The sequence below is a fragment of the Dendrobates tinctorius genome, unplaced genomic scaffold, assembly GCF_039654945.1.
Source record: "Dendrobates tinctorius isolate UK_male_01 unplaced genomic scaffold, ASM3965494v1 ptg000117l, whole genome shotgun sequence".
In the NCBI taxonomy this organism is placed as follows: Eukaryota; Metazoa; Chordata; class Amphibia; order Anura; family Dendrobatidae; genus Dendrobates; species Dendrobates tinctorius.
In genome coordinates this window covers 8,855,182-8,878,075 of record NW_027361785.1, presented here as the reverse complement: position 1 = coordinate 8,878,075, position 22,894 = coordinate 8,855,182, and the positions used below count along the sequence as shown (strand labels likewise).

The window sequence follows — 22,894 nt, the reverse complement described above, 5'->3', positions numbered from 1 at the left end:
GTTACATGTGTACAGGATCATAACCAATAACAGCACAAAAATCCATCACCAGGACCATCAGCAGTACAGAAATACATCACTAGAACCCCCATCAGTGCAGAAACACGGCATCAAAACTCTAATCAATACAGGAATACATCACAAGAACCACTGTCAGTACAGGAATACATTATCGGGACCACAATCAGTACATTAACACATCACTAGGACCACCATCAGTACATTGTATATTAATTGTCCTTTGAGGTCAGACTACTCGTAATATACATTTGCATCGCATGAACCTATAACTTCCAGTACGTCCTTAACAATGGTAAGGAGATACTGAGAGTTGTTGCTATGAGTCATCATCAGGCTGCGGACGATAAAGGAACTACAGTACTGATGAAAATTAGTCAGTATCACAAATAAACATTTACATCCAGGTACCTTATAGATGACGTCTCTGATTGGAGTCATTATCTTTCTTTTCTTCATCTTCTCTAGACTCCATGATGAGTTTTCACAGCCACAGTTTGTCTCTGCAGACTTCCATCTTCTCCAGTCTTGTGCAGCACATGGTCCCACAAAACCGATTTAGTACATTAAAATAACTGACACAACACCGGTTCTAGTGGATAAAAAGTGGCCGTGAGTTTATTTTGGGTTTAAAATAATAATTAAACCAAATCCATTAATAAATAATTCCATATAAATACCCATTAAACCATATCAAAGACACAATCCGCCCCTTAGCGGGCGATTTTCCCACAATAAGCATCACGACAATTAACAGAAAAAAAGGGTGAGGGTGGGAGAATCTTCTTTTCTTCATAGACAATTTCTTCACTGAGGAGAAAACCACTCTGCAATGGTTTAAATACTCATAAATTACACTGCCACCAAACCATCCACCAATCATGGCCGTTAAAACGGCGCCAAAGTGAATGTAAATAACCAATCAGCATCATTTTGCTTATCTCCAGGCAAAAACCTTGACCTCACTTTGACCTTTACCTGAGGTGAACACAAAAACCTATAAAAAAAAATACATATAAATGAGTGGAATTACGGTCTGTGTGACCATGGGACCCCCCCTTTATGCTGATGCTTTATTACGGGGGGGGACTGACATCCCAACATGATACCCTTAAAAATAGCAGTGTCTTTATAATGCTCCTGAATAAAAATATCTGCCCTACTCTGAGCCTCTAAATAAATAATTGCCCCTCATTATGCTCCCAGCACATGTCTGTCATATGATAAATGCCCTCCTTACTGCCCCCTCCTTTCCATACTGGGCCCTCTCTTTACACTGTCCTCTCACACTGGGTCCCCTCTATAGGGTCAAGTCTCTATACTGATCCCGCTCATAACACACCCCCTCCTTGGCATACTGTCCGCTCATGCAACGCCAGCACAATACTCAGCACCCACTCACACTTTTCTTCCCCATAAGATTTCCTCACATTATTCACCTCATTATTCTCCTCACACATTTCCCCCTCTCTCCTCATTCATCCCCCTATCACCATATTGTGTCTGTAACCATGCCCCTCCCATACTGTGTCTTCAAATTTCTCCCGCTTCCCCCTCCCCATATCATGTCTGCACCCGTCCCTTCCTCTTACCCCATACTGTGGCCTCAAATCTTAAGGCCCCGTCTCACTAAGCGATCTCGGTAGCGAGATCGCTGCTGAGTCACAACTTTTGTGACGTAGCAGCGATCTCACCAGCGAGATCGCTGTGTGTGACAGCGATCAGCGAGCGGCCCCCCTGCCGGTATCGCTGATCGCTGGAAGAAACCTCTGGACATTTCTTTGGTCGCTGGTCTCCCGCTGGCCAGCAGGCATCGCTGTGTGTGACAGGCGGGAAACCAGCGATCAGGTGTAAAAAATAATAAAAAAAATAAAAAATATAGTTATTCTCACCTTCCGACGTCATCCTGTTCAGCCATCCTGCCTCTCTCCACGCTCCGGTCCCAGTGATCCTTTGCACGAATGACCGTGAGACTTTGTTATTCCTCGAGACCGTGACATCTCGCGGTCATTTGTGCAAAGGATCACTGGGACTGGAGTGTGGAGAGAGTCAGGATGGCTGAACGGGACGTCGGAAGGTGAGAATAACTATATTTTTTATTTTGATTCTATTTTTTACAGCGATGGCAAGCGATGCCGGGCGCTCGGCATCGCTGTGCTGATCGCTAGTGAAGCTGTCTGTGTGACAGCTCACCAGCGATCAAATAGTGACTTACTAGCGATCCTGACACCTTGATATCGGTGTCGGGATCGCTGGTAAGTCGCTTAGTGTGACGGGGCCTTTACTCCCCCTTCATATCATGGCTGCACCCATCCCTTCCTCTTTCCCCATTGTGTGGCCTCAAATCTTACCATCCCCCATAGTGTATCTGCACCCATCCCTTCCTCCTTCCCCATACTGTAGCCATAAATCTTACTCCTCCACCATGTTGTGGCTGCACCCATCCCTTCCTCTTTCCCCATACGGTGACCTCAAGTCTTATCCCCCCATAGTGTAGCTGCATCGATTCCTTCCTCTTTCCCCATACTGTGGCCTCATATCTTACACCCCCAATATTGTGGCTGAACCCATTCCTTCCTCTTTCCCCATACTGTGTTGTCAAATCTTACTTCCCCCCATAATGTAGGTGCCAGGGCTGTGGAGTTGATAAGAAAACCTCCGACTGCTCAGTTTCCCTGAGTTAGAGTCTGACTCCAAGACTCTGAATCAACTGCACTGCCTCACTACTGATCATGGACATGAACTGCAGCCTGTATTCATCTCAACTAAAAGTCTAGATCCTTAGATCAGGCATAGAACAGGCATTTATAGGACATTTCAGAACTTTCCCAAATTCTTATGAAAACAATTACAGCACATCCTGCACTGTACTACTGTACCCAATTTATTATATATTTTAGGAGTTGGAGTTGGTCCATTTTATACCGACTCCAAATCCACCAAAATGGACACCGACTCCATGACTCCGGCTCCACAGCCATGGCGGCTGCATTCATTACTTCCTCTTTCCCCATACTGTGGCCTCAAATGTAACCAACAACCCCCCCAATACAATAGATCTTCGGCTCTGAAGCATTTACCACCAATGTTTGTGGGTCGCCCTCCCAGGGCTGTGGGGTACTCGGTACCGGGCTGGTGTCGGTGGGATGTGTCACAGCAGCAGTGACCCAGTCCAAGGCCCTGGGCGCCCAAGCAATGGGGAAATGTAATGGTGTAATGGAATAGTTCGTGACGCCACCTGTGGTGTTTGGCAAGCAAGATGTTAAGCCAATGCTGCATGCAGATCCTCTGGGGCTGATGGTGTGTTGCAGCATAGATGGTGTAGCTCCTCACAGGTGAAGCTGTAACCCCAGGGCAGTGTATAGGCGCAGGCGGTGTGAGGAATGCTGGTACTCAGATGTAGCGGTGCTGACGGTGTTGGCGCACAGATAAATGGAAGACACCAGGGCTTGCAGTTCCAAAGCTTTACTCACAGTTCGTGGTACACACTGGTGCCTGCCTCCGTGCCGTGTCCTCCGGGGCAGAGACTCAATCAACCTCCCGGGCAAGTCAGGCTTCTCCTCTCCAACACTCCGCCAACATGTACCTTTCCTGAACAACTCCTCTATTGCGCCTTTTAGTGTGAAGAGCTCCAGTACCGTGGTACTCCGAAGTTCCTCCTGTCAGATGTTCCTAACAACTCTACCTGTATGACAGACAGCTGTAGCCTCTCTCGGGGACTCCTTTCTCCAGAGTCCTGGCTCTCTATTCAGTTGCTGTTGTGCCCCAAGTCTTGGATGGGAGTAGTGCATTTACAGCCAACTACTCCACCGGTATCTGCTGCAGAACCATAAGTGTCCATACAACCTCGGGGACCGAGCCCCGGCATTGCGCTGAGAACCTATAGGCAGGGTTCCTCTTCCAACCCACAACTCCTCTCTGTTCTCCTACTCCTTCGTTCCGCGCTGTTCCTTCTCTCTCTTATGGAAGCTTAGGTTGCAGTTCTACGTCTTTCTCCTTCTGTTCCTTTCCTGTGCCAGCTGGCTCAGGTCACTGAGGCAGCTGCAGCACTCCTTCCTCTCTCTCCTCTCCTAGGGAGCTCGTTCCACTAAGACCAGTCCTCAGCCTCTCCTGACTGACTGTCTTCCTCCGCCTTGACCTCCCGTCAGACTGACCTGTAATTCTAAACTTTCCCACTCTTTTATATCTAACTCCACCCACCTCCCAGCACATCTCGTGTTACGAAGCAAGGACCCACGAAAGGCGCTCCGCTACCCTCTAAGCACGGAGCCGCAACCTGGTCCATTGCCAAACTATCCTGTGTGTGGGTGCAGGTGCCGGAGTGTGGAAAGGAGCTCCCAACCCACCTAGCCGGTGGGGCACCACACTCCAGGAGAAGGTGCAGCACCCCTGTGGCGACCGAGCCTCAGGGGCGCCACATTTGCCTCTGTCTGCTGCGCCAGGAGTGATGTCAGCAGCATTATCACATGACCTGGTCATGCTGCTGATGTTACCCTGACCCAGCAGTCACAGCTTCAAATGTACTTGTGTCTATGAGGGGCTTACAAGCTGATTCAGATTTGCCAAGGAGATGAATGGAAGACTGCCTTCAACACACGCAATAGCCATTACGTGTATCGCGTTATGCCGTTTGGACTCTGTAATGCCCCAGCTGTCTTCCAAGAACTGGTGAATGACCTCATCCGGAACCTGCTCTATATGTGTGTGGTAGTATACCTAAACGACATCTTGATATTCTCTCTCGATCTGCTAACACACAGGAGGGACATTTGCCAGGTTCTGCTAAGGTTAAGAACTAACCGTCTCTATGCCAAATATGAAAACTGTGTCTTTGAATAGAACTCCCTTCTGTTTCTTGGATACATCGTTTCTGAGACCGGCCTGAAGATGGATCCCGAGAAGGTATCCGCCATCCTGAAGTGGACTCATCCAGATGGTCTTAAGGCTTTCTCCGGTTTGCGAATTATTATTGCCAATTAATTCCGCATTTTTCATCCTAGACTGCTCCTATTTCTGCCCTGACCCCCAAAGGGGCCAATCCTAAGGAATAGACTCCAGAAGCAGAAGACGCCTTTGTATCCCTCAAGCAGGCATTCCCCTCGGCTCCTGTGCTCCATCATCCAAACCATAATAAGCAGTTCTTCCTGTCGATGAATGCATCTTCCACAGGGGCCGGTGCCATTGTTACGCAAAAGTCTTCATCTGATTGCATGATGTCCCGCGGCCTCTTCTCTAAGCTCTTCTTGGCACCGACACACAATTCTATTGGCGATAGGGAACTGATCGATATCAAGCTGGCTCTGGAGGAGTGGTGATACTTGCTGGAAGGAGCATTGCACCCTGTGGTTATATACACTGACCACAAGAATCTTGCTTATCTGCAATCTGCACAGCATCTTAACCCTCAACAAGCCAGATGTTCTTTGTTCTTCGCTCACTTCAACTTCACTCTCCATTTTCGGCCAGCTCATAAAAATGTCAAGGCGGACACCCTCTCCAGATCCTTCCAGGCCTCCAACCAGGAGGAGGAGCTTAAACACATCATCGTGCCCTTCAAGATAGTCACGGTCACTCCGCTGGACGTATCTAATCTTCCCTCTGGTAAGACTTACGTGGGGTCATTATGTGGGGTCATTCATGTAAAGTAGCGGGCCATGCTGGACAGAAGAAGGCAGCTCTCCTTATTTCTCGACACTATTGGTGGCTGACCCTGTACAAAGATATTGTGAATTTCGTCTCTGCTTATCCCTCGTGTACCAAAAATAAGACTCCCAAACAGCTTCTGACTGGTTGGTTGTTTCCCTTGCCTGTACTGTCTGCCCCCTGGCAGCATATCTCCATGGATTTCATTATAAATCTGTCAGTATCAGCTGGGAGTACTGTCATATGGGTGGTTGTGGATCATTTCTCTAAGATGGCCCACTTCACCCCTCTATCTGGTTTTCCATGTGAGCCAGTGCTGGCAAAAGAATTTTTTTCCTCAGATTTTTCGCCTTCATGGCCTACTGCTTCACATAGTCTCCAATAGAGGTGCTCAGTTTACCTCTCGTTTCTGGAGGGCCATCTGTAAGCTACTGGATGTTACTTTGGATTTCTCATCATCCTACCATCCTCAGTCCAATGGCCAAGTGGAACAAGTCAATCAGATGCTAACTAATTTCCTCCGGCACTTTGTCAATGCTTACCACAGTGACTGGGCTGAGTTCCTCCCTTGGGCGAAATTCTCTTACAATAACCACATGAGCGAGTCTGCCAAATCTCTGTTTTTGTGATCTACGGTCAACACCCAAGTAGCGTTTCCTGTGGCTATCACCTCCAATATTCCTGATGCCGATTCCCTTGTCAGGAACGTTTCAGAAATCTGGGAGGACACCAACGCTAAGTGAAGTCCTCCGAGTGGATGAAAAGACACATGGATAAGAAACATCTGGATTTGCCTCTGTTTCATCCTGGAGATAAGGTCTGGCTATCATCTAAGTCCGTTTCAAGATACCGTCCTATAAATTAGGTCCTCACTTCATCAGTCCTTTCCAGGTGTTGAAACAAATTAATCCAGTAGTGTATAAACACTCGGCCTGTTTGCGAATCCCCAATTCCTTCCATGTGTCTCTTCTCAAACCTGTTGTCCTCAATTCTTTCTTCAAGATTCCTGGTACCACTCCAGCTCCTGTCAGCACTGAGGACGTTTTCGAGGTAGAGAACATTCTGGCCACCAATAGGGTAAGAGGAAAGATCTTCTTACTTGTGGATTGGAAAGGGTTTGGTCCTGAGGAGAGGTCCTGGGAACCCAGGGAGAACATCCATGCCCCTCTTCTTTTGGAGAGATTTCTGGCAAGCTTGAAAAAGAAGAGGCGTGAGGGGGGTACTGTAGCAACGGTATTTCTGCCTGCAGTCCCTCACCCCCTACAGAGATGGGAGCATACTCACCACCTCGGCCCCTGTCATGCTCCTTCCGGGTCTGCTGCTATCCGGGGTGTGTGCACAGCACGAAGGTCTCCGGCCACTGTGCATATGGTGAGCAATCACTTGCTCTTTCTTAAAGGGGCTGTGCATGTTCCTCTAAAGTGTATCCAACCAATAGCTGGAGGACACATACTATTTAAAGAACCTCCTCCAACATAGAGGTGCCAATGCAATGTTACGAGTTTGTTTTCCTAACACTCTTGTGAGTTCTCAGGTCCCAGTGATCGTATCTCTATATGCCGCACCTGCCAGTGCTTAATGTAAGATGCCCAAGCGAGCTTTGGTCTCCACTCACTCTGGCATCCTACAGACAAGTTGTGTCCCAGTCCCGATGTGCTGCTATATACTGTATGTGGTGCTTCCCACTAACTTCTGGCCTGCAGGCCTCTTTTGAGTCCAGGAATCCCTCTTCTGGAACCAGGGCAACAAACAATCCAGGAGGCACGTGGAGACAGTATTTACAAGCAGGTTTAAAGGATAAGGCCCAACGGGTTGTCATTTTTCCCACAGGTACCGGATGCAACTTCAGCCCTGGTTCTCAGTAAAGTTGGCATGTCCCTCTCACTGGCTTTCCTAGCCCTAGGGAGTTTTTGTCACCTCTAGTACTATATCCGGATTGCAATACCTTTCGCCCCATGTAGTCTGAGTCCATTTTTCCCTGTTGCTTTACAAGCTGAGTGTGCCTCTGGTCCCTGACGTCCATTTTGAGGTTGCCTCAGACCATGTAGATGAAATCACACGAAAGGGTATTTGCGGTAATCCACTGCCCCGAGTATTAGGGTATGTGCACACGTTGCGGATTCTACTGCGGATCCGCAGCGGATTTGGCCCTGCGGATCCGCAGCAGAATATGCTGCAGTGTACAGTACCATTAAAGTCTATCTAAAACCAAAAACGCTGTGCACATGCTGCGGATTTTCTGCGGATTTGAATCCGCAGCATGTCAATTCTTTTGTGCGGATCCGCAGCGTTTTGACACCTGCCTCATTATAGGAATCCGCAGGTGTCAAAACACAGGGGAAATACTCACAAAATCTGCTGCTAATCCACAGATAATCTGCACTAAATCCGCAGGTAAATTGCAGGTCATTTTACCTGCGAATTTAGCGAAAATCCACGGGGGGTAATCCGCAACGTGTGCACATACCCTTAGGCTCATGCTGTCCCTAGCAGCCTCTTAGGAATGCGACTTTACTCACTGCTGTCCACACACTGACTGAACTTGTCACTGCCTGGACCTGCCACTTAAGCCCCCGTCACACACAGCAATCTCGCTAGCGAGATCGCTGCTGAGTCACAAGTTTTGTGACGCAACAGCGATCTCACCAGCGAGATCGCTGTGTGTGACACTTATCAGCGACCGGCCCCCCTGTCGGGTATCGCTGATCGTGCTCGAATGGCCTGGACTTTTTTTGATCATTGGTCTCCCGCTGGCCAGCACGCATCACTGCGTGTGGCAGGCGGGAGACCAGCGATCAGCGAGCTGGTAACTAAGGTAAACATCGGGTTTCTAAGCGCCGCACGGTGCTTAGAAACCCGATGTGTACTTTAGATACCAGAGCGCTGGTGCAGGGAGCTGGTAACCAAGGTAAACATGGGGTTTCTAAGCGCCGTGCGGCACTTAGAAACCTCATGTTTACCTTGGTTACCAGCTCCCTGCACCAGCGCGCTGGTATCTTAACGTACACTGCGGGTAACTAAGTGACGTGCGCCGCTTGTTACCCGCGTGTCGCTGTCCTGATCGCTGCTGAGATCTGCCTGTTTGGCAGCTCACCAGCGATCATGTAGCAACACACCAGCGATCCTGACAAGTTCATATCATTGTCGGGATCACTGGTGAGTCGCTATGTGTGACAGGGCCCTAACACTCAGTTCCCCCTCCCAAACTGGGCTGGCTGTTACCCCTCAACTAACTCTATGCCTGTTGTTCACCTAGACAGGGACATCTTGTGACCATTAGATATTACTGTAGCCACAGGGGAATTACAATTGTGATAACAAGGAAACATATCAGGAACAAAACATTATTCACATTTTACACCACAGTAGCATTGAGGTCTTCAGAGGAAACACGGTAGTTGGTCCATCTCCTTACATTATCTACATGTCAGCAGGTCCAGTTGCACTTGCCATTTCTTATTTCAAAACACCATCTGGTCCCATTGCACCTGCCAGAGCTCATCTTAACGTCACCTGGTCCAGTTGCACCTGCCAAGCTCATCTCAACATCAGCTGGTCCATTTGCACCTGTCGGTTCTCATCTCAACGTCACCTGGTCCAGTTGCACCTGTCAGTGCTCATCTCAATGTCAGCCAGTCCAGTTGCACCTGCCAGGGCTCGTCTCAACGTCACCTGGTCCAGTTGCACTGTCACTGATCTTCTCTCCATCAGCTGGTCCTGTCTGCATCTGTAGTACCTGTCATCTTACTCTGCCTGCCTGCATCTATCGGACATTCCATCGGGCCGCCCCAGCTAACCATTCATAGGGTTCAGCTGCCATCTACCCAAATTTAGTCCTGGAGTAGCACCTGGACCACCTCCCTTGTCTCTCCTTGGATCTCAGTGTCGTACGCTGCTCTATATCTGTGATCAGATTGTGTGAGGCTCCTAGTCACGCCCATCCAGGTCTTCCTTGGGCTTCGGCACAGTGGTCCCACCAGCCAGCCCATTACAATTAGCAGTTATACATGGCAGTCGGCCAGGGCAGGAGATAGGAAGCTGAACCAGACATTCAAGTGTGGCGCCCCTGTGGGTCTAGATGCCACAGAGGTACTGCACCTCAACCAGAGGCGTGGTATCCCACGACCAGGTAGGATGGATGCACCCAACCAGATTCCAACACCCACACCCCACACACAAACAGTAGTGTAGCAGAGCACCCTTCATGGCTCCCTGCTTGGAACACAAAGTGTGCTGGGAGGTGGGAGGAGCGTTGCAAGGTGGGAGATTCTAGGCTGAGGTTAGATTGAGTTCCCCGGAGAGGGAGGGAAGGAGGACGTATTCTACGCAGCTCCCAACTGCATAGGGAGTGCCAGACGGATTGGACTAAAGAAACAGCAGATTCTCCGTAGGAAGATTGGTTCTTCCAGGGACGCGGTTGGAAAGTCATCCCGTGGGTCCCGTTCCATGCTGACGGCTGTCAGGTGGAGGAAGGAACCAGACTGGTTGCAAAGGGAATGGCCCCTAGCCTAGTTCGCATTCCTCTGGGTGCCACTAGCAAGCTGATAGCTTTGGTTGCTTTATGGACTATCGCACCTTCCACAGTTAGTCCGACCAGAAAGGCGGCTATATAGAGTCACGGGAACGGTGGGTCGTTGCCCGAACAGGATTCGCAGTTGCTGGCCCGGAACGCTAATTGTGAAGCGCTGGAGAGGCAGAAGGAGTTTAGGCAGCGTATAGTTTGGAGACGGCCAGGAAAGGAACACTCTGACTGGGAAATCTAGAAAGGTGCATTTCATCTTATCTGGAAGTTATCTGGACCCCTTTCCTGGAGGACTCAGCACTGAAGCGGGCATCTGTGTGCGCACCAGACTGTGAGTAAAGCCTTTGGAACTACATGCCCTTGTGTCCTCCACTTATTCCTGCGCCACCCATCCAGCACTGCTACATCCACTTCTCTCCACTACCCCACCATTTACCCCTCATCTTTACTGCCCTGGGACTACAGCTCTACCTGTGGAGGGCTTCTACATCTCAGCTGCACCACAACATCTGTCCCAGAGAAGCAACACTGCAGCGCTGGTCAATCTGACCAGAAACCACAGGTGGCATCACGAATCACCTCATAAACTCTGTCCCCATTCAAAACAACTCCTTTTACATGACCGCCTGAGGTCACGGACTGGGTCACCTCCACTGTGACATTTCCCATTGAAGTCAACGGGCCCGGCGCCGAGTACCCCACGGCCTCTGGGGCGCGTCATTTTTGGTGTCACAAACAGGATGTCGAAGCCCGCTACCACCGGGTCCTGTGTGCTGAAGATTTATTACATTTGGAATAGCTAAAAATGTGCAAAAGAACCAAAATGATAGACTGTAAAATGGACTCTCAAAGTGGCCGCCGGAGCGGTGAAGAGGGGTGTGTCACCATGGGTGGCCACAAGAAAAGAGCGCGAACTGTCCTGGGCTTTCCCTGCCTGAATTTTTACGCAACAGCAACATGACCCACCCCCAGAGGAGTTCGTATACTAGCCTGGTATGGTGGAAAGGGAAGAAGGCGCCGCCCCAAGAAGGCAGAGCCAAGCTCTGTGACGGGAAAGAAGGCGAAGGAGACACAAGAAGACGACCTGACCGCCATGATGGAGGGAGCACAGAGACCTGAAGAGTGTGGGGAAGAGGAGCTTTCCTTCCCCGGCGCTATATCGCAGGCTCTGGCCCTATCTCCAGTATGGACCGCCAACAGCTTGACGAGGAGATCGCCCTGCTGACCCGCAGTCTGTGGTTGAGGCAGGAGGCCCTGCAAATGCTGAACCAGCAGCGCACCCAGGAGGGGCCTGCAGAAGTTGGAACCTTGTCTGAGGAACCTTCACTGCTAATACCTGTCACTGCTGCACCGTCCTTCACCCAGGCAACATCTGATAATGGAGCGGTCTCGGTAGCATCGCCGCCAGCGTCTGCTGCCGCCTCCACCCTGACACCACCGCCGGACGCCGCCTGCCAGAAGGTGTTAACCACGGGACCAGGAGCCAATATGGAGGCAGAGTCCGCGCTCCTGCCCGGACCTGACGCGGCTGCATAGGTCCCACCGACGGCTCCACCAGGTACCGTTCCTGCACCGGCTTCACCACCGCTGCCGCCTGCCGCGGCTGCTAACCAAGCAGCCACAAAGATCGCTGGTGTCACCGGCCGCCAACCTGTGCCTGCACCGGGTCCAGAACATCAGGAGGAGCAAGGTATGGCCGCCGCCCCTGCGTCCTGGGGGGATTCTAATTTTCCTTCGGCTCCAACCCCCGGGCAGGTACTGCTTGACCTGGCCTGGGACCGGGACGCCATCCCCAGGGGGGAGACACCTGAACCCTTAGCCATGGTCCCGCTGTTCACCATTGGCAGAGGCCGTCCTCAAGACTTAGAGGAAGAATACTGCCAGCAGCAAATCGGAAAGCTGGCAGAAGAGCAAAGGGAGCGGGAACAGCGGAGGTTGGCAGTGCTAGGCCCCGATCTCAAAAAGAAGCAAGAAACCCGCGCAGGGCGGTATGGGCCTAAGGACTCGGCAGGATGAGGTCGGATCCTTAACTTCAACCTGGAGAAGGGTTTTGGCTTTATCCAGGATCGCCAGGGCATGAGTGACCTATTTGTTAGCCGGCGTGACGTGGAAACTCATCTCAGGAGGGGACAACCAACCCGTGACTTGCACAGGGGGGACTATGTCACCTTCACCCGTCATGAAGGCTTACGCGGTTGGTACGCCCTGAACGTGCACCACATCCCGGAGGAATTCATTTCAGCATATGAGGTGGGGAAAGCCTATGTTCCTCCAGCAGAAGTGGCCCCCACCATGGTGTTTGTTCCACCTAAAACCAGTGTGGCTAAATCCACCATAGTGAGCCATCCCTTGGTCCACGATGCAACCCCTGCTGTGCCCCAGGCAGAGGACTCCCCAGCTGCCAGACCAAAATCCAGGGCAGCTGCAATTCCACAGCAGGCTGTTGCCTCACCTCATCAGGCAGCTGCAATTCAAGCAACAGGCTGCTGACCCCAATCTTTAGGCAGCTACCCCTTTCCAGCAGGCTGCTACCCCACCAGCACGGGCAGCCGTCAGTCCAGCTTATCGGGAGGAGGAGTACCTCCAATTTGTTATGCCGCCAGGGAATGGACACCCTGACAATCTGCCATGGAAGCAGAAGAAGAAATCTGCTTCCTCCACCCCAGGGGGGGAAAATCAGTAAAGTTGCCTAGAACAATGAACAGTTGCCCAGGAGGGTATTGGCACTTTTGCCTTCATTTTCCCTGTTTTGGTTTTGCCTCAGTTGGCACCAGTTTTACTAAAATTTAACAAAAACTGTGAGATCATGGACAATGACTGATCCAGGACACTCTTTTGTATATAGTTGCGCCTCTTAAGGTGCCCCCTCTTGGTTTTACACAGATCATTGAAAAACAAGGAACTACCTCAGACCAGAAGAAAAACTCACGGGTGTGGCCGAACCCTGGGTCTGGAAGTAAAGACCAGTAAGTCCTGCAGCCCACCCAGGACCACTGTTGGAGGTTTAGGGCGAGTCCTCCACCAACAACATGGACACTGCAAAATACCCCGGCTGGGACTGTGTCCTCTACTCAAGAATCATTACTGTTTTAAAATGAAGCACTTCATATTATGCTTAATAAAAATGTTGGTAGCAATATTTAGCTATCTGATTAGGAATAGATATTCTGCAGAATCTAGTTTAGTGGTAGCATTTAATAAAAATGTGAAGTTTGAATAAATGTCTAAATCCGGTGACAAACCAGGAGTCAGCGGTTGTCACCAGGCATCATTTAGTAGTATAGATAGCATAAATAAAGTTATTGTAGGTAACGTTAAAAGTAAAAAGTACCTCTCCTGTGAGAAGATGCTTGATAGTAAAATAATGTTTACTGCTGGCAGTACTGTTTCCAAGAAATAAATAATTTTGTATGTTCCTTATGTAACACCTTTGTTTTACTTGCAGCCTGCGGACGTGCTGGGTTTAACGGGGGGAATGTGGCGCCCCTGCGGGTCTAGATGCCACAGAGGTACTGCACCTCAACCAGAGGTGTGGTATCCCACAACCAGGTAGGATGGATGCACCCAACCAGATTCCAACACCCACACCCCACACACACACACACAGTAGTGCAGCAGAGTACCCTTCATGGCTCCCTGCTTGGAACACAGAGTGTGCTGGGAGGTGGGCGGAGCGGAGCAAGGCAAGAGAATCTAGGCTGAGGTTAGATTGAGTTCCCCAGAGAGGGAGGGAAGGACGTAGTCTGCGCAGCTCCCAACTGCATAGGGAGTGCCAGATGGATTGGACTAAAGAAACAGCAGATTATCCGTATGAAGATTGGTTCTTCCTGGGACGCGGTTGGAAAGTCATCCCGTGGGTCCCGTTCCACGCTGACGGCTGTCAGGTGGAGGAAGGAACCAGACTGGTTGCAAAGGGAATGGCCCCTAGCCTAGTTCGCATTCCTCTGGGTGCCACTAGCAAGCTGATAGCTTTGGTTGCTTTATGGACTATCGCACCTTCCACAGTTAGTCCGACCAGAAAGGCGGCTATATAGAGTCACGGGAACGGTGGGTCGTTGCCCGAACAGGATTCGCAGTTGCTGGCCCGGAACGCTAATTGTGAAGCGCTGGAGAGGCAGAAGGAGTTTAGGCAGCGTATAGTTTGGAGACGGCCAGGAAAGGAACACTCTGACTGGGAAAGCTGGAAAGGTGCATTTCATCTTATCTGGAAGTTATCTGGACCCCTTTCCTGGAGGACTCAGCACTGAAGCGGGCATCTGTGTGCGCACCAGACTGTGAGTAAAGCCTTTGGAACTACATGCCCTTGTGTCCTCCACTTATTCCTGCGCCACCCATCCAGCACTGCTACATCCACTTCTCTCCACTACCCCACCATTTACCCCTCATCTTTACTGCCCTGGGACTACAGCTCTACCTGTGGAGGGCTTCTACATCTCAGCTGCACCACAACATCTGTCCCAGAGAAGCAACACTGCAGCGCTGGTCAATCTGACCAGAAACCACAGGTGGCATCACGAATCACCTCATAAACTCTATCCCCATTCAAAACAACTCCTTTTACATGACCGCCTGAGGTCACGGACCGGGTCACCTCCACTGTGACATTTCCCATTGAAGTCAACGGGCCCGGCGCCGAGTACCCCACGGCCTCTGGGGCGCGTCATTTTTGGTGTCACAAACAGGATGTCGAAGCCCGCTACCACCGGGTCCTGTGTGCTGAAGATTTATTACATTTGGAATAGCTAAAAATGTGCAAAAGAACCAAAATGATAGACTGTAAAATGGACTCTCAAAGTGGCCGCCGGAGCGGTGAAGAGGGGTGTGTCACCATGGGTGGCCACAAGAAAAGAGCGCGAACTGTCCTGGGCTTTCCCTGCCTGAATTTTTACGCAACAGCAACATGACCCACCCCCAGAGGAGTTCGTATACTAGCCTGGTATGGTGGAAAGGGAAGAAGGCGCCGCCCCAAGAAGGCAGAGCCAAGCTCTGTGACGGGAAAGAAGGCGAAGGAGACACAAGAAGACGACCTGACCGCCATGATGGAGGGAGCACAGAGACCTGAAGAGTGTGGGGAAGAGGAGCTTTCCTTCCCCGGCGCTATATCGCAGGCTCTGGCCCTATCTCCAGTATGGACCGCCAACAGCTTGACGAGGAGATCGCCCTGCTGACCCGCAGTCTGTGGTTGAGGCAGGAGGCCCTGCAAATGCTGAACCAGCAGCGCACCCAGGAGGGGCCTGCAGAAGTTGGAACCTTGTCTGAGGAACCTTCACTGCTAATACCTGTCACTGCTGCACCGTCCTTCACCCAGGCAACATCTGATAATGGAGCGGTCTCGGTAGCATCGCCGCCAGCGTCTGCTGCCGCCTCCACCCTGACACCACCGCCGGACGCCGCCTGCCAGAAGGTGTTAACCACGGGACCAGGAGCCAATATGGAGGCAGAGTCCGCGCTCCTGCCCGGACCTGACGCGGCTGCATAGGTCCCACCGACGGCTCCACCAGGTACCGTTCCTGCACCGGCTTCACCACCGCTGCCGCCTGCCGCGGCTGCTAACCAAGCAGCCACAAAGATCGCTGGTGTCACCGGCCGCCAACCTGTGCCTGCACCGGGTCCAGAACATCAGGAGGAGCAAGGTATGGCCGCCGCCCCTGCGTCCTGGGGGGATTCTAATTTTCCTTCGGCTCCAACCCCCGGGCAGGTACTGCTTGACCTGGCCTGGGACCGGGACGCCATCCCCAGGGGGGAGACACCTGAACCCTTAGCCATGGTCCCGCTGTTCACCATTGGCAGAGGCCGTCCTCAAGACTTAGAGGAAGAATACTGCCAGCAGCAAATCGGAAAGCTGGCAGAAGAGCAAAGGGAGCGGGAACAGCGGAGGTTGGCAGTGCTAGGCCCCGATCTCAAAAAGAAGCAAGAAACCCGCGCAGGGCGGTATGGGCCTAAGGACTCGGCAGGATGAGGTCGGATCCTTAACTTCAACCTGGAGAAGGGTTTTGGCTTTATCCAGGATCGCCAGGGCATGAGTGACCTATTTGTTAGCCGGCGTGACGTGGAAACTCATCTCAGGAGGGGACAACCAACCCGTGACTTGCACAGGGGGGACTATGTCACCTTCACCCGTCATGAAGGCTTACGCGGTTGGTACGCCCTGAACGTGCACCACATCCCGGAGGAATTCATTTCAGCATATGAGGTGGGGAAAGCCTATGTTCCTCCAGCAGAAGTGGCCCCCACCATGGTGTTTGTTCCACCTAAAACCAGTGTGGCTAAATCCACCATAGTGAGCCATCCCTTGGTCCACGATGCAACCCCTGCTGTGCCCCAGGCAGAGGACTCCCCAGCTGCCAGACCAAAATCCAGGGCAGCTGCAATTCCACAGCAGGCTGTTGCCTCACCTCATCAGGCAGCTGCAATTCAAGCAACAGGCTGCTGACCCCAATCTTTAGGCAGCTACCCCTTTCCAGCAGGCTGCTACCCCACCAGCACGGGCAGCCGTCAGTCCAGCTTATCGGGAGGAGGAGTACCTCCAATTTGTTATGCCGCCAGGGAATGGACACCCTGACAATCTGCCATGGAAGCAGAAGAAGAAATCTGCTTCCTCCACCCCAGGGGGGGAAAATCAGTAAAGTTGCCTAGAACAATGAACAGTTGCCCAGGAGGGTATTGGCACTTTTGCCTTCATTTTCCCTGTTTTGGTTTTGCCTCAGTTGGCACCAGTTTTACTAAAATTTAACAAAAACTGTGAGATCATGGACAATGACTGATCCAGGACACTCTTTTGTATATAGTTGCGCCTCTTAAGGTGCCCCCTCTTGGTTTTACACAGATCATTGAAAAACAAGGAACTACCTCAGACCAGAAGAAAAACTCACGGGTGTGGCCGAACCCTGGGTCTGGAAGTAAAGACCAGTAAGTCCTGCAGCCCACCCAGGACCACTGTTGGAGGTTTAGGGCGAGTCCTCCACCAACAACATGGACACTGCAAAATACCCCAGCTGGGACTGTGTCCTCTACTCAAGAATCATTACTGTTTTAAAATGAAGCACTTCATATTATGCTTAATAAAAATGTTGGTAGCAATATTTAGCTATCTGATTAGGAATAGATATTCTGCAGAATCTAGTTTAGTGGTAGCATTTAATAAAAATGTGAAGTTTGAATAAATGTCTAAATCCGGTGACAAACCAGGAGTCAGCGGTTGTCACCAGGCATCATTTAGTAGTATAGATAGCATAAATAAAGTTATTGTAGGTAACGTTAAAAGTAAAAAGTACCTCTCCTGTGAGAAGATGCTTGATAGTAAAATAATGTTTACTGCTGGCAGTACTGTTTCCAAGAAATAAATAATTTTGTATGTTCCTTATGTAACACCTTTGTTTTACTTGCAGCCTGCGGACGTGCTGGGTTTAACGGGGGGAATGTGGCGCCCCTGCGGGTCTAGATGCCACAGAGGTACTGCACCTCAACCAGAGGTGTGGTATCCCACAACCAGGTAGGATGGATGCACCCAACCAGATTCCAACACCCACACCCCACACACACACACACAGTAGTGCAGCAGAGTACCCTTCATGGCTCCCTGCTTGGAACACAGAGTGTGCTGGGAGGTGGGCGGAGCGGAGCAAGGCAAGAGAATCTAGGCTGAGGTTAGATTGAGTTCCCCAGAGAGGGAGGGAAGGACGTAGTCTGCGCAGCTCCCAACTGCATAGGGAGTGCCAGATGGATTGGACTAAAGAAACAGCAGATTATCCGTATGAAGATTGGTTCTTCCTGGGACGCGGTTGGAAAGTCATCCCGTGGGTCCCGTTCCACGCTGACGGCTGTCAGGTGGAGGAAGGAACCAGACTGGTTGCAAAGGGAATGGCCCCTAGCCTAGTTCGCATTCCTCTGGGTGCCACTAGCAAGCTGATAGCTTTGGTTGCTTTATGGACTATCGCACCTTCCACAGTTAGTTCGACCAGAAAGGCGGCTATATAGAGTCACGGGAACGGTGGGTCGTTGCCCGAACAGGATTCGCAGTTGCTGGCCCGGAACGCTAATTGTGAAGCGCTGGAGAGGCAGAAGGAGTTTAGGCAGCGTATAGTTTGGAGACGGCCAGGAAAGGAACACTCTGACTGGGAAAGCTGGAAAGGTGCATTTCATCTTATCTGGAAGTTATCTGGACCCCTTTCCTGGAGGACTCAGCACTGAAGCGGGCATCTGTGTGCGCACCAGACTGTGAGTAAAGCCTTTGGAACTACATGCCCTTGTGTCCTCCACTTATTCCTGCGCCACCCATCCAGCACTGCTACATCCACTTCTCTCCACTACCCCACCATTTACCCCTCATCTTTACTGCCCTGGGACTACAGCTCTACCTGTGGAGGGCTTCTACATCTCAGCTGCACCACATCTGTCCCAGAGAAGCAACACTGCAGCGCTGGTCAATCTGACCAGAAACCCCAGGTGGCATCATGAATCACCTTATAAACTCTATCCCCATTCAATACAACCCCTTTTACATGACCGCCTGAGGTCACGGACCGGGTCACCGCCACTGTGACATTTCCCATTGAAGTCAACGGGCCCGGCGCCGAGTACCCCTCGGCCTCTGGGGCGCGTCACAAGCAAACATGATTCTTGATCAGTTGAACTGCATTATTTATTGGTCACTCTGTTTATTTATATATCACTCTGCTTCTTATGTGTTTCAGCTTCTCTCAACCCTCCTGCCCTCTCTTCTCCTGATCACTGGTGAAATCTCCACCAACCCTGGGCCTCCCTTCACTAATATACATAACTCTCTTCCAGCTGTATATAGAAAACCTGCTAATCTTATTAACATTCATTTCATCTCTTTTAATGGTGCCCTTTGGAATTCACAGTCTGTGTATAACAAACTAACTTATATTCAGGATTTTTTCCTTTCTAATTCCTTAACCTTCTGGCTCTTACAGAAATCTGTAACCAGCAGTTTGACACCACCACCTCTGCTGCTCTCTCGTTTGGTGGGCCGAAATGTTGGCATTCCGCCAGACCTTAGAACAGACAAGTTGGAGGTGTCTGTCTGGTCCTTTCATCGCATTGTGCTTTCCATGGTTCCCCAGTGTACTCTCACTTATGTTTACTTTCTTTGATGTTTACACTGTTAGACTCTTTAAACCTTTGTGGGAGAGAGGGTCCCCGCCGAGTGTCCAGAATCGCTGCTACTTCACCAAGCTTTGTCAGAGCTGCAAGGAACTCTCTCTAGCTCCTTCCTCCACCAAGAATGGTTGGAAATTACCAATATCACCAACAGTGATTGCAACACCTGACACTCTTTTATAGGTCAGAGCCAGAGCAATCACACCTGCTTTATAATCACGTGCACTAAAGTAACCAGAGTGCAATGACCCTAACGGGCACCGGGGGCAAAACTAGAACTGAAACCACCACAGTGCAATGACCCTAATGGCCACCGGGGGCAAAACTAACTTTAAGCACACAGCTTAAGGGAAAAAAAAGGTTACTTGTGCATTTATCTGTCATAATCCAACCTGGATCATGACAAGAGGATTTCATCCTCTATAAGTACATGCTCAAAACTTCTAACTGCCCTTCAACTGGCCAAACAATGCTGCTTCACAACCCTCATCACTTCACTAGCTAATAATCCAAAATGACTGTGTGAAACGTTACACTACCTTCTGAGCCCTAAACTATAGGCCCCCATCACCAAACTCAGCGGTGAGGATCTGGCCACTCATTTCCTAGAAAACATCAACCACATCCATCAGGACATTTCTGCCCAATCTCCTCAGTTCCTGGATCCCCTTCCATGCCTCATTTCAAGCTTATTTGCCATCTTTGAGCCTGTTACAGAAGAAGTTACCTGTCTTCTCACTTCTTCTCGGCCTACAACCAGCAACAGTTACCCTATTCCCTTACATCTACATCTGTCACTACTCACCTAACTAAAATATTTACCCTCTCTCTTTCTTCTGGTATTTTCCTTATTTAAACACGCCATAATAATCCCTTTACTTAAAATAAAATCTCTCGACCATAACTGCATTGCTAACTACAGACCTGTCTCTAATCTTCCCGTCATCTCTAGACTACTGGAATGCTTGGTCCACTCCCGTCTAATCCGCTATCTCTCAGATTACTCTCTTCTTGATACTCTACAAACTGGTTTCTGCTCTCCACATTCTACTGAAACTGCCTTAACTAAAGTCTCTAGCGATCTATTAACAGCTAAATCCAAAGGTCACTACTCCCTGCTGATTCTCCTGGATCTATCTGCTGCACTTGACACTGTGGATCACCAGCTTCTTCTTACTATGCACCATGCTTTCGGGCTCAAGGACTGTCACGATTCAGGTTTGGATTCCTGGCAGCTCTGGTTCTGCTATAATTTAAATGTATTTTTTTCCTTTCAGGCCAGCAAGGGATAAATGTCAGTTTCCTTTCTGGCAACTGCTGTGTTGCTGGTCAGCTAATGTGGGTGGTGACCACTCCCACCATCCTTTAAATAGTCACTTGACGCATTAACTGACTATCGGTGATAGAGTTTTCTATGTTGACCAAGCCTGGAGTAAAGAGCTCTCTGGTTTCAGTGGTGCATCTGCTGTATTCTTGGAGTTTGTGGTCCCGGTGCTCAGCTATGTGGTGCTTTGCAGCAGAGACAATTGTTAAGGTTCCCTTTTATTGTCTGTCTTGTTGTTGTCCCTATTCCTGTGTTGATCACCATCTGCAGTGAAGATGCTAGCGTCCTTGCCGGACAGTGCACTAGCCAGGGAATAGCGAGGAGACAAACAGGATTTAGGCATGAGATGGCAGCTGGGGGAAGAACCCTCTTAGGGCATTAGGGGAGTTTAGGGACAGGCACAGGTTGGAGCTCATGAGGTGCCCCATCCTTTGTCCCCTAAGGTGAGGTCCTTCCTTTCCCCATTCCATCCCATTGTTTGATGTAGGTTGTGTCGCCCACTGGACTTAACCGTATTGGTTTGTGACATGGACACTGTTCTTTCCTTGTTCTCCTCCTTCCTCTGACCTCTCCTTCACTGTATCTTTTGCCGGATCTTATTCCTCTTCTCAACCCTTTACTATCGGGGTTCCTCAGGGATTAGTACTAGGCACCCCTCCTCTTCTTACCTCACAGCAGATCACCAGGAGAATTTTTCACCATGATCTGCAGAGAAGTCACTGAGCTTGAACTGCGGTGACCTCATTGGTGAATTTCCCCATGGTGCTGAGGTCACTGCAGTTCACCCCGGCTGGGAACACAGCCTCACTGACTGGCAGTAACCACGATATTGTCACCGCTGGTCAATGATGCTGCACTCGCAGAAGCTTATTCACCAGTGGTTCTCAGCCTGGATGGTCGCTTCTTGGCACCATCCAGGTTGAAAACTATCTGTCCACCAGACATGGATTATGGTGTGGAACAGAACGATGGACACGTGAGGGATATTGTTTTTTCATTTTTGTTTTAATACAGGAGATGAGGGAGTCAGTGAAATTATGTGTTAGGTGAGTATAACTGTGTTTGTTTTCTTTAAATAAAAATGGAAAAGTGTGTTTTGTTTTATTTCTAATAAAGGACTTTATAATTGCTGTGTCTTTATTTACTATATAACTATAGGATTAGTAATGGATAGGACACCTCTCTATTATTAAGCCGGGGGCTTGATGTCACCAGACAATACAAAGGTGACATCAACCCACAAAAATGAACCCCACTTGCCATCGCTACAGGGCAAGTGTTAAGAGCCAAGGAAAGTGCCAGAATTGGCGTATCTAATAGATGTGCCTTTTCTGGGTGGCTGCGGGCTGCTATTTTTAGGCTGGGGCTGTCAATATCAATGTCCCCTTACTAGCCTGAGAATACCATCCCCCAGCTGTCAGATTTAGCAAGGCTGGTTGTCAAAAATAGAGGGGACTCAACACTTTTTCATTTATTTATTTATTTAAATAATTAAAAAAACAGTGTGGGAACACCTCTTTTCTTGATAACCAGCCTTGCTGAAGCTGACAGCTGAGGGTCGCAACCCCCAGCTAAGAGTCTTGCCTGGCTGGTTACACAGAATGCAGGGGAACCCACACCAGATTTTTTTATTTATAGCACAGGCAACAGGTGATGAAGCCGCTCTTGCTGTCACTGTTATTAGCGGAAGCAGTTGAAGGCTGATGGGAGTAATAGTTCCATCAGCTGCCACCTGCTGTTATTGTTATCACTTGAATATAACTCACATCATTCTCCACTGCTTATGCTGATCGCTGGCAATACAGGGAAAAACGATGAGAGCCGCTTTCAGCACCCGGTGCCGGGGAACAGTGCTTACTGTATCGCTGCTTCCCAGGCGCCCGTGCATGTGGTACTGATGCGGCACATGGTTGCCACACGTGTGCCGCAAGTATTACACACATGGACACTGACATTCCGGTACCATTTTTTTCCGATACAGGAAAAAAAACGGACGTGTGAAACCGGCCTTACCTTGTATCGAATTTATTGTCTGTATATGCCACTGTTTAATTTTAAAGTGCTCAGGAATATGTTGGTGCTATAAATCCATGAGAACTGTGTTATTACACAAGCAGTTCTCCTGTTAAACCCAGCCAGTGGCTAGATGTAACAGGCCACCGTACATAGCACATCAGGAGGTCATTGTTTGACCTCCAGGTGCAATGACAACCATCAACCCCTGTGATTTCGTCATGGGGTTGCCAATGGGGGTGAGAGAAAGA

The 22,894-nt window shown here is 50.0% G+C and overlaps 1 protein-coding gene across 2 annotated transcripts in view; it reads left to right on the top strand.

The window, feature by feature from the left end:
* Positions 1-22,894, top strand: part of CFAP97D2 (CFAP97 domain containing 2) — a 142,704-nt gene that overhangs the window by 90,606 nt on the left and 29,204 nt on the right. The window lies entirely within an intron of this gene.